The sequence below is a fragment of the Saccoglossus kowalevskii genome, chromosome 17 (assembly GCF_978046115.1).
Source record: "Saccoglossus kowalevskii chromosome 17, keSacKowa6.1, whole genome shotgun sequence".
Taxonomy (NCBI): Eukaryota; Metazoa; Hemichordata; class Enteropneusta; family Harrimaniidae; genus Saccoglossus; species Saccoglossus kowalevskii.
In genome coordinates this window covers 858,237-866,475 of record NC_140657.1, presented here as the reverse complement: position 1 = coordinate 866,475, position 8,239 = coordinate 858,237, and the positions used below count along the sequence as shown (strand labels likewise).

Sequence of the window (8,239 nt, the reverse complement as noted above, 5' to 3'; positions counted from 1 at the left end):
CATTTATGATTTAAGGTATGAGTGAGTGTGATGTTTGAATTCTAGCTGTACAATGCTACTCACATTAATGACATATAGAGACATATTTGAAACATTCTCCTGTAAATAACCTCGTCTGCAGTGCAGCCTGCCCTCGCTGGTGAAGAGTGGCAAAGAGATGATTTGCTTTCGACCTAGATTCTGAAGCTCTTGCCAAATTTTATCAGATGATCTAAATTTCTTTCTCTGCTGTTAATTTCTGTTTCCACAGTTCAACATGTAGCTCACATGTTTAATGCCATGTATAGAATAGCACAGCACTTAAGTCTGAACTCCTCTCCTTTCACTCACTAACTCTAGCTTCCCCTCCCAAACAAATCAAATTTGAGACCTCTTACACTCTGTCAGCTTTCAAAAAGAAAAACAGTTAATAGTATATTTATTCTTATGTCAATAATTAACCATCATATTTTCCAATGTAATAGTAGATTCTGAGAATGTATTGATTTAAGAAAGATTTTTTAGACACAAGACTGCCCTCTATCACCATGTGCGAGTACAGCTGTGATCAATTCACTGCCTATTGTTTGTTACATTACATCAAGACATAGTTACAAATTATTCACTCCTTGGGTGTTTATATTGCCAGTATTTTTCTAATGTTATTACATATGTACTAACGCTACGTGCTTACATAGGCTAAAATGATGTAATTTATATGCAGATTAGCTACTTATTATACGTTTACATGCCTAAAAACCTGTCTTGTTTGCGCATTGCTCATAGTATCGATATCACAAATTGGATCAAAATCTGTTAAGATTTCGTTTACACAAACACTCAGACAGGACAGATGCACCAAACTCATTGTTCCCCCTTGTGTGTATTGAACACGGGAGCTAAAACTGAGGTATTTGGATGGTCACACCTGTACCTGGTTGTAATTATGTCAAGGAGTGTTGAATACTAGTAGTTCGTGGTTCATACAACGTTAGCTGTTTAAGCTGGTAAAGCTATGTTCACATATGCAACGGAAATCTTCTAGGGTTGGGGTTAAACTACAGCACTCATTTGAAAGTAGAAGGTAGCGAGATCATGGCATTAAACACACTCATTCACAATAGCATGACGTGAATCCAGATTCCATAGTATATTCTGATAGAAAGCACTCGTCGGTACAAATACAAAATAACAGCTTACAAGTAACTGTCACGACCATCCTTTTATCATTGCTATCTACAACTTTATATTTATTTATAAACAACATTATGACGCAGCTCTACACCTATGCACGTGAGTATAAAGAGTTGAAATAGAATTACTACAATAACCAGTCCAACACCTCTTTGTTTACAGATGTTTATGCCGAAAGATGAGTAAATAAAGCATTCCCTCAGCCTAGATCCTCACTTTTCTTCTGTGATAATTGAAGAATAATCCCTCTCCGTGATGTTTTGGTGAGATATTCTAAGCTTAACGAGAAAATCGTCTACATCACGGTTCTTTTTTAGTAACCGTGTCTACATGCAACAAAGCTGGGTTACTAATATCATGAATATCAAATTACGGTTACTACATTTTTTTAGTAACCGTGATGAAATGAAAAATTGGTGAACAATCCTTTCACTCGACCTATAATTACATTCAGCCAAATAACGGTATATGAAACGCTGGATGCATAAATTAATTTGCAGAATAATAAATTACGTCATCAGTTTTAGGGTTAGATTAGTAAATAAGAATGGTTTTTGGAGATTTCCAGTCTCTCAGGTCTTGACCACAAAATAAACCTAAAAACAAATTCTTATATACGAATGAGGGCGCAAATTGTCCATATGTGAATGTTGTTTATGCAATAATATACCAGCATGGAAGTAGAAGAGATCTGTCTCCATGATACCAGTGACTTCATAAACAGATATTGGTTTTTACCTCACTCATTTATAAGTGAAAATATGTTATCTCTTATTGAAGGTAGAACTCTCAACTGAAAATTCTTTACCTGAGGGCAAAATATCAAAATAGCAAATATTCAACCTTGAGAGCAAGATCGTATCTCTGTGATACATATATGTATGATATTAACATAAGTACAGTAATATTCCTTCTAATTGTTATACGTACAACCCAGTTAACCTGCTTTTGTTTTAAAACAACTTTTTGACAAAATGTAATGTTGGTATTTAAAACTGTTTTTATTTAAGGTAGTGAGAAGGGTTTGATGACGTTTTTGAATAAAACATTATGCAATTCACGGTACATGATTCAAAAGCCTAAGCATAGAGGTACAAGTTCGCACAAACTGGACAGTCATTGTTTACAAAAATGGCGAACCTAACTAAGTCCGCAATTGCACACTGCGGAATTTCCGGGCGAAATTTGAATTATCCGAATCCAGTCCATTGAAATATGCCCCGATAATCAAAAGACCTATTTTTACGATCGCTACGAAGGTTTGTTTTTGAAGCAACTGGTACATTTAAATGACTAGTCAGCTGAGTGAGCTTTTCTAATATTGCCATCATATTTTTAGTTTAATCGGCTTCATAGTTGGAACTTTCAACATAATGCAGTATAGCATATATATATTTGTTAAATGTTGGTGTTTTATGTACCGTGCCATCTACGCGGGGTATGCAGCTTGATTGGTGCATTTTCTCGTCGAGTGGAGGAGTTTGTATCCACCGTTGTTGAAGTGAATTATTTATCTTTCACTGGGATGTTATTATTGTGTCCAGACTAGTCGATAACAATATGTGTACCCTGTTGTTATGCGTGTTGTTATGGTAACATTATATGAAGACAATTACTTTCAGTATTCAATACTAGCAATTACTGTTTGGTTACACTTTGCATGTGTACATGTGTTGTCATGGTGATACTAGCATAATTAAGGATGTAGGTGTGCTATAACAAAATACGACTATATCAAATCAATCTATTGTGTCGATTTACAGTCTAAAGTGACTGCACAACGAGTTTAACACAAACAATAGTGGCAGAGTTCTGACACTCAAAATACCATCCGACATTAATTTGAGATTTTCTCCTCTGCATTCCATTTCCTAATTACCAAGTAAAATCAGTTAAAGTAATTTTCACGTTCAAGTCACTCATTAAAATGTTCCAAGTAAGCTGTTTAATGACTTGATATCATTTTCTTGAGTTACCACGGTCATTGGGTCCAGCAGTGCTTAAACTTACCCATGACTTTTGAACAATACTGACGGCATCCCGAGATCACGCGTGACTAAACATTTTAACGCGGTAGTTTACAAAACTCACCCACCGCTTAGATTTAGAAGTGGTCGCTCTGTGCATGGAGGTAAAAAAACAGACTGTCTCCGTGTATGTTTATATTTATCTATATTTTCGGCACATTAATGATCCACGTCTAATTCCTAATCACGTTTAATCACTCACACTGAGATAGTACCCCCCAGTATTATTCGGAGTATACCCCCTCCCCCCCAAATATAACTGAAGCATTGCATGCTGGTATTATGCACCAAATCAATTTCACCACAACCTACTATCATGGCATTCAGTTGTCTGTATACCTTGCCGGTTAACGCAAAAAGTAATATCCGGCAGCACAGGCAAATCAATTTGAGAGGGCGTGAAATGAGATGCAGTTAATTTTAATTGAATTATGTCATATTAAACTACGTCATACACGTCAGTCATTGTATCAATAAACGAGCGCCGTCAACGGTACTGTTAGGAAGTTATTAGCAGTTTTTATGTATATTATGTTTTAGTTTAGTTGATACCTGAAGCGAGGACATTTCATATTTTTCAGTTCCGCCATGTTAGGAAGTTGTCAGGAGTTTTTTATGTTTATTTATTTCCAGCGCTATTCACTGTCGCATCTCCAATGTGAAAGTTCATGATAAGTCGCCAGCTGAATTATTTCCCTTTGTCATGGTATATGTTTAACGAATCAATTGTTCAGTTTCACTTACCCGTATCATTATAGAGGATTAGTAGCTGAGACAATGGGCACATTAATTAGGCACAGCAGGTAGTCTAATTATTTCAACTGGCTTTGAACTTGGAAAACTGATACAGCGTAATTTATCTCAATCGCCAAAGATAGTAACAGCGGTCTTTTGTTTAATAATTCAAGTTAATGCCAACCAAACTTGGTAACCAACATCCGAGATGTATTGTTTTCATCTATCTTAATTGCCAATTATTGTAACAGTGGTTTCCTTTTCATTAATTAGCGCTAATCAAATATTGTAATTAATATTCGAAGTGTATTGTTTTCAATTACAAACACTCTGGCTAAAGTGCAGCTGGCGCATGATAGAAGTTAACCCTTAAAAGAGGGTTAGTACACACAACGAGTCGAACTGGGCTTCGGGCAGCATACTGAGGGCAAGGAAGCGGAGGCAGAGAGTAGCAACATAGCACCTACGACGGGCCGCCAGCTCTACGTGTTCAAGTACGTGTATCACAAGACGCACCGTGACATTGGATCCAGATCCAGTTTTTTCCCCGATACCTCGCAACACGGCCAACTCTCTACACGAATCCGTATTCCTGCGCTCAGTAAGCATAAGTATCAACAACCATTCTACATGTATTTCAGGGGCGGATCTAGGATTCTGGAATGGGGGGGGGGGCAGCGATAAGTTGGCCGAAGGCCATGTTCGCGAGCGCTGATGCCGCGAAGCCCTGTTGGTTGTTTAAAATGGGGGGGGGGACTCGCCCCCCTCTAAATCCGCCCATGTATTTAAATGTCACGTCTTATCTTATCAATATGTATTTATAACTAAGCAATGTTGGTGTTTCTTCATCATTGTGTGCGTCTGCAAGCGTTACGACCCGGTCCCTCAAGCCGAACTTGAAGCCAAGTGAGTCAAAAGTTCCCCAACTGCAGAACTAAGCCGTTTCTCTTACACTCCTGATCCGAAACAGAACTCATACTAACCCAATCCAACTCGAAACCATCACCCGACAGTACTCACCCACCGGTTATAATAATATATATAATTACATTGGTCTTCTATGTACTTTGTAGATTTCTTATGATGATCTGTAAAGGAAGATTATTGTTCATTTTAAAAAAGTTGGAATGAATCATTATCAACTATTTTAGGTAAAAATTCAAGAAAATCTCTTGATATTCTGGTAAAAAAAAACCTACTTAAAACAATATGTGATGTGTATATATACCAAATAAAATATGTGAGTTGATATTAACACATGTCATAGTTGCATATTTTGTGCATGAATATATTCAGTATTACATCATGTGGTATACACGGTAACAATAAAACCATTTGTCTACAGTTATAATATATCATCATATTTGAAGGTTAGTCTATTGTCTATCACTGTCTTCCACCCAACCACCAAACCCGGGGGGGGGGGGGTAAATAGAATTTGCATAATGGGGACGTGCCCCTGAAATGGGTCTCGTTTTTTTTTATTTTGGGTCTTATTTCTGGTCAAGATAGGCATAAATATCGGTAATATTTTTCCGATTTGGTATATTTGGAACAAACAGTGATGACAGAAATGGTACTTTGGTATAAATATGATGGGTATAGATTTTGCCACTATCTAGGTGTAAAAATGGTCACACTTTTGAGCACTCAGGGACACCTCCGTACCCAGCTATGTATCAACTGTCCCCGCCCCATCAAATCAATATTGTCGGTTTTTAGACCCACCAATCACCATCTTCCATGACCGCCACCAAATCAATATTGTCGGTTTTTGGACCCACCAATCACCATCTTCCATGCCCGCCATCAAATCAATATCGTCGGTTTTTATACCTACCAATCACCATCTTCCATGCCCGCCATCAAATCAATATTGTCGCTTTTTATACCTACCAATCACCATCTTCCATGCCCGCCATCAAATCAATATTGTCGGTTTTTAGGCCCACCAATCACCATCTTTCAGGCCACCACCAAATCAATATTGTCGGTTTTTAGACCCACCAATCACCAGCTTTCAGGCCACCACCAAATCAATATTGTCGGTTTTTGGACCCACCAATCACCATCTTCCATGCCCGCCAGCAAATCAATATTGTCGGTTTTTAGGCCCACCAATCACCATCTTCCATGCCCGCCAGCAAATTAGTATCGCCAATTTTTAGTCTTCCGGACAGTCGTCAAACAAGCGACAAAGAGCAGATACAAATAACAGGTGTGAAACTTATCCATAAAAACAACGACTTTTATGATTTTCCCTTTGGATTTGGATTTGGAAATTGGTCAAAATGCGTACAGCTGGTATACAAACTCAACTACTAATTCAGGCTTACTTCGGATTTTCAAATCGCCATTCACGTGACTTTCAAATTTCAGGATTGTTTGTTGTCAAAAGTTCGTTAGCCGCAGATGGTATTGAAGTTACCCAAGATTCAAATACGACATAGATTCTACATTGATTTATTTCAATGCACTGTGAACACCATCTTCATACCTCCCATGTATCGAGGATGTGAATGTTCCCTCAAACCTATATGTATGTGCGATAACCCGAATTCTTATACCAGAATGTCGTGCATTTACAAATAAAATTTAGGACACCTTTTTTGTAACAAAATCGTTTTTTTAATGTTAAAACATATAGTAAGGCCGCTTGGTTTATACGGCTACGTTGTTTCACAAGGGGACGCCATTTTAAAATGACCTTTGGGTCAATGTGAATTAATCAATGTTGGAAACAAGGGGAGCGTGTTACTATCATTGGACGTGCATCAAAGCACGCCCTTTGTCAGCCAGACCACCTAACTATACATGCAAGGTCAGTGGGGACTATAAAAATCGGCCCTGGTTCAGATTTAATGTTGAGGATTGACAATAATCTCTGCTATAAACCAGTAAAGTTTGTACTGCACTTGAACGAGGTTGATTTGATAAAAACACATTAAAACACAACGAGTTTTTTTTATTATTATTATTATTTCAGGGCTGTGTGTATTAATAGCTAAGTGAACAAAAGTGGAGAAAGGATTTTTAGTACGCTTACAGTTTTGATTTATGGTTCTTGTTGGGGAAATAAACTGAGGTCGTAAGTGAGTTTTTCATTAAATTGGTTACCTAGCGAGATAGTGTAGCTCTGAATAGTATCCATCCTGTCACTGCTTTTAGTCTCCCTTTTCTAATGTATAGAACAATAGGAAGACATCAATCATTGCAGAACACTGCGCTTCGTTACGGCTACCTTACAGTGTCAGAGGCGAGGCGCAGATGCTGGGTCAGTTTAGCGTCTGGTTAGCAGAGCGTTAACAGCCCAGCAGCTGCAGAAATGCTGACATGCTCTCGCAGGTGAGTACACCACATTTTATATTGGTATATTTGTATACAAATATGGGTATTATAACAACAAATAATGATTTTTCAAAGTGAAGATATATGAGTATTGTATACGGATTCCTTACGATTGACTTTTTCTATTATAGTACATAACATCGACATGGTGGTAATGACACCATGGTTAACATAGACTTTTCATTTACCAGTAACTGTGTACAAACATGTACTAGTATCATGGCTTTGTAATGATGTGATCAAACAAATTCTAAAACCACGAACAAAATAAGTAATTTAGCCGAATATTGTGTTTCCATGGAAAACACACAACACTGTTAATCACGAGAACGACTGCGATGGTTTCGCCGTAGTATACATTTACGTTCTCATCTGGTATTTTTTACGTTGTTCCAAGTACATTTTAAATTCAAAGTCATAAATAAATTAAGCGGCGTTTGATTAGTTTTCTACCAAATGATGGTAATGAAGATCATCTGATGAATGCGAAAGCAAAAAAAAAAAAGAATCAAACACATAAAACAAGAACAGAGCTAATTTTGTTTTTCCACTGAAACTATATGTTATAAATATGTGTTTGTATTTTAGTCATCCGTGCTAGAAGAGACACAAGTCGATACACGAATACATGGCGACATACCATTCACATCCATGTAGAAGAAAATGACCGAGTTTTACGACCAACGAACAAAGCACGTAAGAGCAGAGAATACGACAAGTCAGCCATATTTGATACAACTAGTATACACTGCGAGCATTGGAGTGCGGTCAGGCAAGTCGAATGGTATACAACACACAAGTATCCATTCTGTGGTGATGCACAGTGAGATGACAGCGGTAATTGACCCGAATATGGCAAAGTTGTTGCTACTGGCCATCCGATAACAAGTGTTGGATATGGAATCAAGCACGAATCCAACACTTCAAATCGGATCGTCGGTAGCGATGTCAAACTA

General features: G+C 37.6%; 1 non-coding gene across 1 annotated transcript; it reads left to right on the top strand.

Annotated features, from left to right (window-relative positions):
• Positions 1-8,138: 8,138 nt before the first annotated feature.
• Positions 8,139-8,239, top strand: Mir4826 (microRNA mir-4826). Its single transcript, NR_038783.2, has one exon. It is a non-coding gene; the product is annotated as a microRNA mir-4826 (primary transcript).